Here is a 14,426-nt window from a genome sequence, read left to right as displayed (position 1 = left end):
CAGCTACAGCGACATCAACGCCTATAGGAAACTGCGGAACGTTTCCTATCCGCTCGTGAATTGGGAGCTTGGTCCTATTCATCTTTTCTATCTGTTGTTGTGTGATGAAAGAAGAAAGCAAGGGTGAGCAACAAGCCCACCAAAATAATATGTATAATGATTAACAATATATGAGCATTCTCATAGTACTCATGAAAGTCTTGGTCAAGAAGAAATGAACCAAGCTGATATCTTAACACGACCAAGTCGCAAAATATTCAGTATATATACATATATACTTTTCACAATCTTTGAAATCCCCTGACATGTATAATATACACAGAGTTCCAGTTTATAACTATATAAAAATATCGTTGCAAGGTGATCTCATATATCCAACCTTGTCTCAACGTTTTTCTAAAAATCTTTGTCATGCATAAGATAATCATTAACTAGATATAAGTTTAAAAGATGAAGTTATAAGATACTCCAATATACTTATATCTTTTCCGAATACTACTTGAACTACCACCGTTCAAGTTATAATTAGTTTCAAAAGTTCATCACACTGATGAGACTACAAGATAAGACTTGAATAGATTCAATCTTTGAAATATCATTATAAATAATGAAGTTACGAGATACTTCATTAAGTCCTGATATATATATACACACCTATATATATATACATTTCATACACTCCTTGAAAACCTCTGTTATGAAAATTATAAACAGAGTTGCAATATCCAATGAATTTGGAAAGGAGAAAACCTTGGCATAAACCTGATATCTTGCTGATCAGGAAAAGATACCAATAAGTAACCTTTTCTACTAGTAGATGGATGAATTCCCCACTGGTCATCACCCTGGCCGCAATAGGACCTAATGCTGGACTGCCACTCAGCCACTTACGCATTTGATGAACTCCCACTGAGCCACTTACACTTTCATGGACGCCCACTGAGCTCATGTTGCTTATGCCGACTCAATAGATGGACTTACTTCCCGAATGTTGGGTAAGTAATCAATTCATTTATCAAAACAGCAACCTCGTTGCGAATATAAAATACACCCCAGAGCCGGATCCTTTAGATTTTTGAACGAGTATTCAAGTCCCCTTCAAAAAGGGAGATCTTAAATTTTAAAACGAGTTTTGGGATCCGCTCTAAACTTTAAAAGTCATTTTGAAGACTCGAAAACATTTTTAAGAATGTTTGGGGTACTGCTGATTTATTAAAATAAATCAGTCCCAATATATTATAAAATATCTGAATATTATTATTTAAATAATATTCCCAAAAAGGATAATCTCTATAAAAATAATCGAAGTAGAAGTGTTAAACTCATACTTGAAATGGGTATTAAATAACCAAAGATATACTTATACGAAAGTACTATCTTTATTTGAATAATCAAAAAATAAGTTTGATTATCGAAACATTATTCTTTAATAAAATAAAGAATATTACTTAGTAAATAATCGGAGTCATAAGTCTTCGAATAAATATTCAAAATAATCTTCATTAATAAAATAAACGGAGTCATAAGCCTCCGAATGAATATTAAAAATAATATTCATTAATAAAATAAACGGAGTTATAAGCCCCCGAATGAATATTCGAAATAATATAAACTGAGTCATAAGTCCTCGAATGAATATTCAAGTAATATTCATTAAATAATATAAACTTATCGAATAAACCTTATTCGATTAATAGTTTTGAAAACTATATCAATATATATATAAATAAATATATATATATCATATACTCGGGAACATCTACTCCCGGTTTTAGAAAAGGGTTCACCTTTGGGTCCCCTATACTCTGGGTATACGCAACTACTGCTTATCTCAAGCATAGGTATTATGCAACTAATAAGCATTTGAACTAACAGATATATAAATCAAGAATATGAAACATGCATGCATATATACCATATCACATGCTACAATATATCGCAAGAATTTGCTAATAACAAATATGCATTTATCACGAGATCATGCATATACACATATACATCACAACAACAGTTATACGGGTAGAAAACTTGCCTGAGCGACTGGGGGTTATAAATGGCTTGGGGCGAGTCTGGTAACCTATAAACAACATATAAGTTGGAATTAAACCAAAGTCACTTGTAAATCTATACTTTAACCAAATTAGACTCTAACGCTCGCTTTGCGCTTACTGATTCTCTTAAGTCGCTCGAGTACCCTCGGCTCCACCATTTTTAATAAATTAACCATTAAGGGTTTTAAGGCAATTCTTTCGCGAGTACCTTACCAACTGCCTAATCCACTTTACATAAATGTTTCATATCCCAATTAGTCATTTAAGATCCTTAACCATGGTTTCAAAGTTAGGTGAGGGATAATGGTTCGGTCGCGAAACGCCGTTACTTAAAACGGTCGTTTCTCCTAAACCGTACATCGGAATCAAACGAACTACATATCAAAACGAAGCTCATAACATGAAATATCTAATCATGGAAATGGTCAAAACCTAGCAGTGAGTTCACGGGTCCTGATTGTTAAGAACAAAACAGTCTTAAAGTAAATCGGACATTACGACGGCTATGTTTACACGATTACCAAATTTGAAACTACTCCAATCAACCACAAATCAATCACAAATCAATCCATAACCACCAATACCACCAAAATTCATCCAAACCTTACTAACTCAGTCCATAACCTCATAATTTTTCCAACTTATTCAATCTCAAACAAGAGCTACTAATTATACTTAAGGTTCATCAACCAACAACCAAGATTTATAACCCAAAATCATTATAATTCCATCCAAACTCTAAACATACAAGAATCATGCTCTCATGAACTATAACAAAGAAAACCAAACCTAATACTCAAAGTAAAGTTAGGGTTTGGAGGGGTTATACCTTCCTTGGAGAGTGGAGAATCACTTAGGAAGCCTTGAATAACCACTAACTATCTTTACTCCTTATACATCCGGTTCATTAAATCCATGAAAGTTGCTGGTGCATTGGTCAATCCAAACGACATCACTAAGAATTCATAATGTCCATATCTGGTTCTAAATGCGGCCTTTGGTATGTCCTCAGGCTTGATCTTCAGCTGGTGATAACCTAATCTTAAATCAATCTTTGAGAAATAGCGCGCTCCTTTAAGCTAGTCAAACAAGTCATCAATCCTGGGTAGGGGATACTTATTCTTGATGGTTAATTTATTTAACTCCCGATAATAAATACACAATCTCATGCTTCCATCTTTATTCTTTACAAATAACATTGGTGCACCCTACGGGGATACACTTGGCCTAACTACTCCTTTATCTAAAAGTTCCTGAAGTTGCTTAGCTAGTTCCTTCATTTACACTGGGTCCATACGATACGGAGCCTTTGAAACTGGTTCTGCTCCAGGAATTAGATCAATAGAAAACTCGATCTCATGATCTGGTGGCAATCCTGGAAATTTATCTGGAAAAACATCCGGAAATTTCCTAAATATTGGAATCTCGTCCAGATTAGGTGCTTCTTTCTCAGTGTCTATAATATGGGCTAAATACGCTTCGCATCCTTGTCTCAACAATTTCTTTGCTTTCAGTATCGAAATAAATTTCTTCTCCCATTTCTGTCCTTGATAATTTATCTTTACATTATTCTCTGTATACATCACAATTTTCTTCTTCTTACAATCAATATTTGCCTTATGCTGGGATAACCAATCCATTCCTAGAATCACATCAAACTCTCCTAAATCGAAGGGTATTAGGTCAGCTAAAAAAGAATGTCCGGGGATCTCTAGTTGACACTTAGGACAAAATTGGCTCACCGAAACCCTATCCTGATTGGCCACTTCTATGGTCAAGAGCTCAGCTAAGTCTTCCAACATTAAATCCATTTTATTCACACATTCTTTTGATATAAAGGACTTAGACGCTCCTGAATCAAACAAAACTTTAACAGGTACGAAATTAAGTGAAAGCGTACCTGCAACTACATCTGAGTCCTGAGCATTGGATTTTTTGGTCATCTTGAACGTTCTGGCTCTAGCTGTGCTGGTAACCGGTCCTTGGGTTGCATTACCTCCTATGCTGCCCTGTGTAGTGACCTTACAATTTCTGGCAACATGTCCAACTTTGCCACACTTAAAGTAAGTAACTCCGGGATTCCCTGCACTGCACTCCGACGTGTAATGGCCTTTCGGATCACATTTAAAACATTGGACATCCTTTCTGCATTGGCCACTATACCTTTTTCCACACGACTTACATTCTACTACTGGATTGATTGACTGGGATGGAGTAGAAGCAACTAAAGTGGTAGTTGGTCTTACCTGAGGAAAACCTTGTCTTCCGAATCTCATATTTCTATTTCATCCAAATCTCTTTGGAAACTTCTTGCTGGATTCTCCTCGATCCACCTCATCAGTAACGCTTTTAGACTTTCTCTTCTTATCACCTTTTTTTTACGGCCAACTTCTGATCACTTTCAATTACTAGAGCGGCTTGAACTACAGAATGTTACGTCTTGAGTTGTAACGCCACAACTCCGCTACGAACTTCAGGCTTCAATCTTTTTTGAAACCTTCTTTCTTTTTGAATCTCCATACTCAAATATCTGGGAGCTAATCGGGCCAATTACGTGAACATGGCATCATATTTTGATACACTCTTCTCACCTTGTTTCAACTCCAGAAACTCGACCTCCAACTAATTCTGTAAATAATCTGGAAAATACTTTTCCAAAAACAATTTCGTAAACCTAGTCCAAGAAACAGGACCCTCTTCTTCTAAAGCACGTGTGGATTCCCACCAATAATTTTTCTTTACCCTTAAGAAAGTATCTCACATAATCCGTTTTAGAATCATCACTTACTTGAATGAGGGTAAAAGACTTCTCCATCTCTTTAACCAAATTCTGGTGGCAACCGGGTCTACTTCACCCTTGAATTCTGGGGGTTTGACAAACTGAAAGGATTTGAAACTAACGGTCTGGTTCGGCTCTCTTTGCGGGTGTTTCTGCTGGAGCTACAACTGTTGTCGTTGGATTTGTTGGTGCTGGTGTTGTATGAATTGTTGTTTTTATTGTTGTTTTTGCAGAAATTGTTGTTGTTGCTGCTCGAATTGTTCTTGCTGCTGAGCCACCTGATTAGACTGTTAGCTCAACAAATCTAGCAATTCACCTATGACTGGGCCCCCGATAGAGTCTCTACTAGAGGAATTGGATGGGTTACTCTTCTTGGGCGGCATTCTCCTGAAACACAACAAAAAGTTTTATGTAAAAATCGTGCCCCGGGTAGCAACATTTTTATGTATCAGGAGAACGTTGCCACCAATAAATATTCCCATCCTTATTTACTTGGGGTCCATCCATGATGTATGGCTAAATTTTAACAAAACGAGAACAAATACAACAATGACAGTAACAACAATAATAATAGTGCAAAAGTTTTATAAAAACCAACAACAACTTTAATATGTAAGAACTACAATACAACAGCAGTGCAAATATCCAACTAAACAGCTATAGTACAACAACATAATGTACATATAAAACTAAGTACACAACAAAATTAGTTGTCATAACAGCCTCTGCCTAATACATACTACAACAACATAATGTACATATAAAACAACTACAGAACTCCCGATGAACCAACCCTGAGCTCTGTCTATCCCTGCTGCAACTATGCTTCAACCACTGCCACTGCCACTGCCACCAATAGAGCCTAACTCAAATACCAACCAATTAACCAGGTCCTGGTACTGAATGGCCCTAAACTCAGAACTAATAAAAAGGTCAATAAACCTAGCTCTCTCAACAGCCATTTGAGTCAAAGTCCTCACTCGGGCCTGGATATCGGGTGAGGGGACAGAGATGCCCTGGAAGGTCCAACTGGGACTCGGTCAACATGCACGGCCAGCTCTGGACTCTGATCTCTAATAAAGGATTTTTTCACCGCTCGGTGAACATGATATGGAATCAGGGAGGAAGTACCTATAGGAGCAGAAGGAGGAACTGGAGGTCTAGAGGAAGAAGAGCTGGGTCCATAACCTGGTAGAAAATCCCTAACAGCTGATATAAATTTCCGTACCCAACGAGGACGGGCACTAGGTCTAGACATATCCCTCGGAACAAACTAAGGCACTGGTGGGGGAGGCAAATGGGTCTCCTCAACTATGACATCTAGAGTCTGCTCTAAATCTGAACTGTCTGAATCAGACATGTTCTCCCGAGATGGAGAACTGGAGATCACTATGGGCCACTACCAACAATATAGATATACGAGAAAGACACCATAAGGTTAAGGCAATTCTATCAAAATATCAATAGATGCCAGGGTAACGCCTTTGAGACCCTTGACTGACTCTTAGGTTTGCTCTTCTACATGAGTTGCTGCTCACACTTTAGGACACAATTTCTATACCTCTTTGACTCAACTCTTCTACATGATACCAACTGTGACGGCCTCAACACCGGGGTTAGGAGCTGACGTCACCAAAATAAAACAAACCACAATATAAACTACTAATTTAACAATATTATACCAACACAACCCCAAAACCAAGATCTGATACAGGTTCAAGTTTATTTAGGTTAAAAACTACAACTAACTTATTCAAGAAGCCTGACACTCTAACTTATTACAGCAACTCATCAAACCTCATGGTCTGATATAAACTACCTCGGAGGAGCCAGGTGCTGAAGGGGCTGAGACTCGGTTCTGCCAAGGTCAGATGGCTCTTCTAGACATCTGCAATATATATATATATATATATATATGTAAACAAGCTGCAAGGGTGAGCAATCAATTTCTCAACAGTACCACTATATGAATAACAAGTAAAGCAGTTTATAAAAGAAACAGTTATAGGAACAAAAATCATAACTCTGTATGAAAATAAATAAAATAGGTATAAACCGGATGTCCACAACTTGCATGCTCTCTAAAAACGTACCATCTATTGTGTGTTGTGTGAATACCAGAGTCTAATTTTAGCATGTTATTTTCATTTATAAATCCACTGTTCCATTACAGGAAACACAAAATCATCTATTCCATTACGGGAACCACTAAACCCAAAATCAGATATATATTTGGACGAATCCTAGGGACAGCTGATCAGTCTATCCCACCATAAACCTGTTCCGGAACTCAGAGACTATCTAGGCCTTTCTCATGCTGGACTAAGTGGTTCAAATAAGGCGCGCAACCGACTTAGCCACTTACGCAAAGCCGCTGGGCCATTACGGGCCTCTTACGCAACCATCCAATATCTGATCTGTTTTATCCAATTTTCAATATCACTTATACCTATCTCTTTTAAAACAATTATATCATAGCACATTATCCAAAACCTTTCCAATTTTAATCATAATCTATAGATAGGCATTTTCAGAAGTTATTTTCCCCAAAACACAATTTAAACAAATATTTTTAAACACAGGGGATACATAACTTAAAACGTTTGGTTCCACTACGTAAATTAAATCAACAATTATTCATATATACTGAACTGTAAAAGATTTGTTCAAGGGTACTTGCCTTGCGAAGCTTTTCAACTAATTCTAGCTCAACTTTAAACTGAATTTAACTTTCGAGTCCTTCAACTGGAACCTACAGATTCCAAATATCCTAGGTTAGACGACCAGTTATGCTTGACATATCCTCGCTAAACACTTTACCCAAACGATAACGATTTCCAACTCGTACTTATACGAAATAATATTACACATAACAATCAGGGTTCATTTAGTATTTATTTACAAATATATATGCTCAACTCATATTCCATATTTAAAAAAAAAATTCAGAAAATTTGGACAGCGACTCCTCTGTTTATAAGCCTACCCGTGGAAACATAATTGACGTCAATTTCCCAATAAATCACAATTCACAATTTATAACTCGATACGGCTCGCAAGATAAATACTTATTTATGACTCGAAAATGATTTTTATTTTATTTATTTAGGACTCAGATAAAAATCATCACCGTCCACCGTCCGCTCGTCGAAATTCATCGCGGATGGCAGCAAAATTTTCGGGGCACCCGATTATTTTATAATTCATTCCGCATGAATTATTTTTATTTCACGATATCAGTTATCAAAATCCCTGCAGAAAATAATAATAAAAATTTCAATTTGAAATCAACTGAACCAAGCAACAACAGCAACCAACAAAAAGAAACCCCTGCACGCGCCTCACGTACCAGAAAAGAAAGGAAATGAACAAAACAACGAACCACCAGAGACAGGCAACGGTGGCCAAAACACAGCCACCCCACACACCCACGCACGCACTCAACCTAAACACACACAAACATATATATATATATATATATATATATATATCTAAACAAGGACGAAATCGGGGATTTTGCTAGAGTTCCCGGTCGGAGACTCACCGAAAAATGAAGTCGGGCGGAAGAGAAAAATAATAGAACCGGGGGGGAGAATAAGGGAAGGGAAGGAAAGCAGAGCTGTGAGAGGAGGAGAGACAGAGGAGAGATTAGAGAGATAGAGTGAGAGACATAGAAAAGAGATTAAGGAGAGAGAGTAATCAAATTAAGGAGATAAGATTGATTTTATTTGATTAAAATTTTTGATTTCCCAAGAATTGCCAAGTATTTGAGTCAGCCAAATGCTTTGTTGCATGTATTACGCGTGTTACTTCCTTGCTTTTATTTAAATTTTGGTTCATATTTCCTTTAAAATAACGAACCATCTGCGCACCAGAATGCATCGAAAAATTACAAATTTTATACCTAAATTATCAAAATATTCGAAAGCTAATAAAAATAAAATTTTCATAATTTTAACCATTTTTATAGCACAATTCATACCCGTATTTAACGATTCAACGAAACAACGCGTGGGTGAATTTAATCCCAAAAATTTCCAAAAAAAAATTAAAATTCTAAGAATATTAAAAATTTAATAAAATATGAGTTTCGTAATTTTTGAAGAATTCTGGAATTAAATACTGATTTTACAAATAAATGCAGTCAGAAAATCATTTAAGGATAAATAATTAATGAAATACTAATTTCTAAATTTTATAAAATCCAAAAATAATTATTGAAGTTATAAATCATAAAAATAATTTTAGAGACAATCCAAATATTTATTCAAATAAATTTGCAATAAATCCACTTTTAAAAGTGAAAACAAATCAGTACACCTCAATAATTTGTTACGCAAATAGCCCTGTATACCAATGAATCACACATACATGGTAACAAACAACATACAGCTGTCAGAACCAAACTACACATTTATTTAATTAATTATTCAATAATTACACATTTAAATAATACATAAATATACGAGTCGTTATAGTAACTCCCAAATCTAGACCCCGGATTTGAGGGCGTTAAAGTTAAGATTCTTGGTAGTGCACTTGGGTCTCTCCAGCTTTGTCTTATTTGCTAAATTTTGTTAAGTATCTCTATTTTGGGCACCTTGGTGAAACTAAAATTTTTCTTGATTGCAGGGAATACTTTAACTAAGATAGTGTAGCCTTTATTGAGAATCCTATAAAGAGGTCGAGTCATTTCTTTTCCACACTTGTATCTAAACACTAATCTTTCTAGAAGTCTATTGAAGACATCAATACCTCTAACTTCATCTAGCTCATCCAAGTAAAGATTATTGTCTGAAAATTCCTTTATATCATAGATAAAGTGTTGATCTCCTTTGTTGACTATTGGCTTGGGTTTAGATGAGGCTTTGCATTGGAATGGGACATACTTGACTTGTTTACTTATTTTTATTTTTTTCTTTTTGAAGTGGTTGGAATTGGGAGGTTCAACTCAGGTATAGGTAAGCTTTCCAGTCTATTGATTCATCCTTGGGAATGATTGGCTCACCATGAAACACCAGGATGGACCTGGATTTCAACTTTCTCCATTATGGGCATAATTGGTTAATTTATGGTAGTAGACCGAGTTGGCTATGGTTCTTCCTTTTCTTCTTCAAATGTCAGCTTTCTTTTGGCTCTCTCCTTCCAATACCCTTTTCCTGATTTCTGCTCCCGTTCTTCAGGCTTCTTAGTTTCAGTTATAGTAGCAGGCTTCAAAGTTTCTGACTTGGTAGAAGGCTTTTCAGCTTGTTTCTTTGTTTCAAAGTCAACCTGCTTTTTCTGAGATTTGAGCATCAATCTCTCTTATCTTTTGGCTTCTTCAAATTGAGGATGTCCAGCTATCACATAAATCAGTTTTCCATGCCTATAGATCTTTGTTATCATTCTCTTCAAAACTGAGTCTCTTGGATCTTTATGATTTGCAATAGAGTGATCAAGCAGCTTCTTTTCATCAGGTTTAGGAGTTAAATAGACTAGGTCCATTGGATTTTTGCTTGAGTGTTTTGATGAGTGTTTCTTAGGCTTCAAATTTACAATGGCTTGTTGATGTCTTTTAGATGAGGTTTGACCTCTTTCCATATTTCCCAACTTCATTTCATCTAGGGTAATTGGCTTCAATTGTGTAAAGGTTTCACAAATTTGACTTGAGTTCAAGTTGAGCCAAAAACCTCTAAAATTCTTTGATCTATCCTTTATCTTTGTTCTTTCAGCTTTAGTTCAGGTACTGCTAAGTTGTTCAAATCGATACTATCTAACACTGGTGGCTTTGAGAAGGTAATGGTTGGAACAATTACCTTACTCACTTGACACTTAGATTCTTTTTCCCCTTTTTTAGCATCAAGTAGAGCATGAGTTGAAGTTTGAGCTTCCACCAATTGTTGTAGTAGAAGAGTTTGAGTTTGTTGATTGGTAAGGATTTGAGCAATTGAGTTCTCCACTTTTGACATTCTTGAACCCGAATCCTCAACCTTTCTATTCAAGTCAGATTCCTTCCTGAGCTTCTGGTGTATGTCTGTCATAGTTGACTTAGAAAGTTTGGAATCCAGTCTCTTAATGAGATTCTCTTTGACTAGCTCAATAGAATGCTTGAGTTCATCAATATCTTGATTATGTTGGAGAGTTTGAATTTTATGCAATTGAAGGGACTCAAGATGGGCATATAGAAGACTTTTAGTGCTGGCATTGTTGGTGGCTTGAATGGCAGATTGAGTGTCATGGATGAGCTTGAACATAGTGGATTTGAAATGATGATAGTTCCAGTCTTTTATGAACATCCAGGCTGGAGTGTCTGCATCTCCCCCTATGTTCATGCCTACCTCTTCATCATCCTCTCCAAGAGAGTCATCCCCAATTGAATCACAAGAAGCACAAGAAGGATAATCAAAATCATCACCAGTTGTAGGTTGAAGAGAATTGAATGCATCATTTGCCCTTAGCATAGAAATTGTAGTTTTCCCAAAGTTTAGAGTCTTCTCAGCATCCTCATTGCCCTGTTCATCTAGAATCTGATATGCTGGAACAGGATAAGTAAATTCCTCAACATCAAAAGTGACAGAATCTAGAACAGCTTGATATTCTTGCTGAAATAGTTTCTCTTTATCTGCATCATTGACATCCATTAAATCACTAGCAATGGGATCTTCCCATTCTTCTATACCTGCCTTTTGATCATTTTCTCTCCTTTTTTGCATCAAGGGCTCCCTTTGGCTACCCACCCTCACACCCTCACCTTCACCATCTAAGATGGGACTCCTCTCACTCACTTTTTCCATGATGGAAGAAATAGCATGATGAATTGAACTCTTTTCCTCTCCTTTTGACTGAGAGCAACTTAGCCTGTCACTCAAGTCACTCCATTCCCTCAATATTAAGAGTGATTATACAACTACCAATTCCTCTACACTTGTCATAATTTTGGAAATATCAGGTTATGTAGAGACTTCAACGGATAAGAGATATCTGTCAAAATAGCAGTTGTGAGTATCAATGGATGACTACTGTTAGGCATATCCGTCGAGGGAAAATCACTGATCAGCGGATGAGAAATATCCGTCGAAGAGGCAGAAATGAAAGAGTTGGGAGTTGAAACTACAGTAGAGTCTGTGGTGATTAATTTGAGATTTGTATGCACAGACTTATCAATAGTGTTAGAAATAAAGGGCAAGTGAGCCAATAAATCATCAATAAGATGATGCTCACTTGCTTTAGATTTTGAATCCTCCATGAGTTTCAAAGATGGAGAATCAGGAATTGATGTGTTTATCATATCTATATCCAGTGAGTTTTTGGGAGAATTGTGTGGCGCCCTCCAAACCCGGGTCAGAACTTTGGGGTCCACACACACACTATATTTATAACCTGCTTATAACAATAAGAAAGATAATAATAATATGCAGTGACCCTACTTACCAACTACCACGGACCGCAACAGGTTAAAGTATGCACACAAGCCAAACACATCTACTTATATTACAAACCGTTCAAATCCCAACTATTCCAAACTCAGAATCGAGTATTAAACATTATTACAAACTTTTACAAATTTAAATTATCCCAAAAGAAGCCTACTAGCTTAGCTCGATCAACCTGAACCCCTAGCTCTTGCGCTGGACTGGGGATCCTCGGTACCAACCGGTTCCTTCTTAACTGGAAAAGAACAGAAACAATATCGCACAAATGAGCTAACTAGCTCAGCAAGTCACAATGACAAAACTGAGAATAATGATCATCAGGTGAACATGGTTATGATATCAAGTGAACAATGGATTATTTAAAGGTACCAACCCCAAAACCCTATCCTTGGGCTATAAATAGCCCAAGAAGGTAAGGTTTTAGTATTAATCACTCTCTTACACTCATATACACACACAGCCACCTTGCATTCATATCTACCTTCATCTTCCCCAAAAGCGAGTTCTTATTCTCATGCCGGAGGCGCCGCGGGACTCAAACCCCCCTTCTGGTGTTGTTTTGTAGGAGTCCCGCCACAGCTACACCTTCACAGCGGCAAATAATTCAGGCACGGCGACGAAGGAGCGGCCCCGCCACCGGGAGTTATCAAATAGCATTACCTTTTTTATTTGTCTAGTGGTTAAAATATTAACTTGTAAGGTTTATCACGATATATGCCGATATCCGTTTCATTTAAGTAATGATATTCTATTTCATGATCTAAAAGTTCCCTGAAAATTCAAGGCAATTTATACCGACATTCAACATACCTATGTCATTGAAATATTTCTCTGGAGAGGAAACGTTGTGGATACCAAAATTTAAAACTACCTCCGAACTCGAAGCGACAGACTTGACTTTGCAAATCCATTGGAAAGAGTTGAAACAAAAAGAAACAAGTATTGCAAGATTGAAGGGACGGTTTCTCACGTATTAAAACTCTACCTCGATATTTTATCATTTTATTGAAACTGGAGGAAGAGAAAACAAATCACAAGGTTACCGACCCCTTTAATCACTTGAACAATTTTAATTTTCCATCGCAGAAATAGTAACCGGAACAGTCTCTCTAACATCACACAAAAAAAGGTGATAGGTTTTGTAGAAAACAGACACAAATTATTCGTTTAAATCATTTATTCAATCCAAGATGTTTTATAGCTATAACCAAAGAGATAAAGATGTGACAAATAAGATGACCAAGAAACCTCTAACCACACTTTCAAAGAACTGAAAACGTAAATTCAAACATTTAGCAAAAATGACGACAATGGCAGATACTTAAGCGGATACAACGAGCTCTGTTCAGAAAGTCTGTGTTGATTTCAGATTTCTCTTCTCTTTCCTCTCGGAGACATCAATGGCAGACACCAAAAGTACAAATATAATTGGTTCCTTTCTGGTGGAAGAAAAAATTAGGACTTCATCACTAACCAGCCTAGACACAAGTTATTTTCTGCCTTGTGAAATGATTAGACTCCAGAGAAGAATAGTTGGTTCTGATTTTTGGTTTACTATGCTCTGTATTGAGGCTTCTGCTGAGTCACTGTCCAACCAAAACCCCTTTAGAAGTGGCCCAACGAACTTAACCTGGTTGCGGATAGGAATTTCAGGAACTGTCAAAATATTGACTTGTTCATGCAGGTCACAACCCCATTCTACCCTGACACCTCACCTGTATACATTGCTTCATGCATAACCTAGCAGCTAGAGCTGGCCAGTTGTGCGGTCCGGCCGGGCCGGGCCGGGCTAATTACGGGTTGAGCACGCAAACTATAAACACTAAACCGGCACGCGGAATAAGCGAGCCGGGCTGGGCTGGGTTCGAACAGAGAAATAGAGACTCGTTACTGGCACAGGACTGGCGAGCCGTGCGGGCCGAGTCATACGAGCTTAGCGGGCGGCTGACATTTTTTAAAGGGGCTAGTAAGTGGAAGACTAACAGGTGCCTCTAATTTTTGTCTATGCAGAAGTAGCAGAGAGACGTGCATAGTTTATGTTCCTCAATAATTATAATTAGTTCAATTAAAACTTGCATTGTTTTGAAATATTTTTCTTTTGATATTTGTCTCGATTTTAATTTAAAAAATCAATAGCAGTAATTATATTAAATGAATTTAATTTTAATTGATAAATTCTATTGT

This window comes from Apium graveolens, chromosome 2, assembly GCF_009905375.1.
Source record: "Apium graveolens cultivar Ventura chromosome 2, ASM990537v1, whole genome shotgun sequence".
Classification (NCBI taxonomy): domain Eukaryota; kingdom Viridiplantae; phylum Streptophyta; class Magnoliopsida; order Apiales; family Apiaceae; genus Apium; species Apium graveolens.
Note: the sequence above shows the minus strand (reverse complement) of the source record.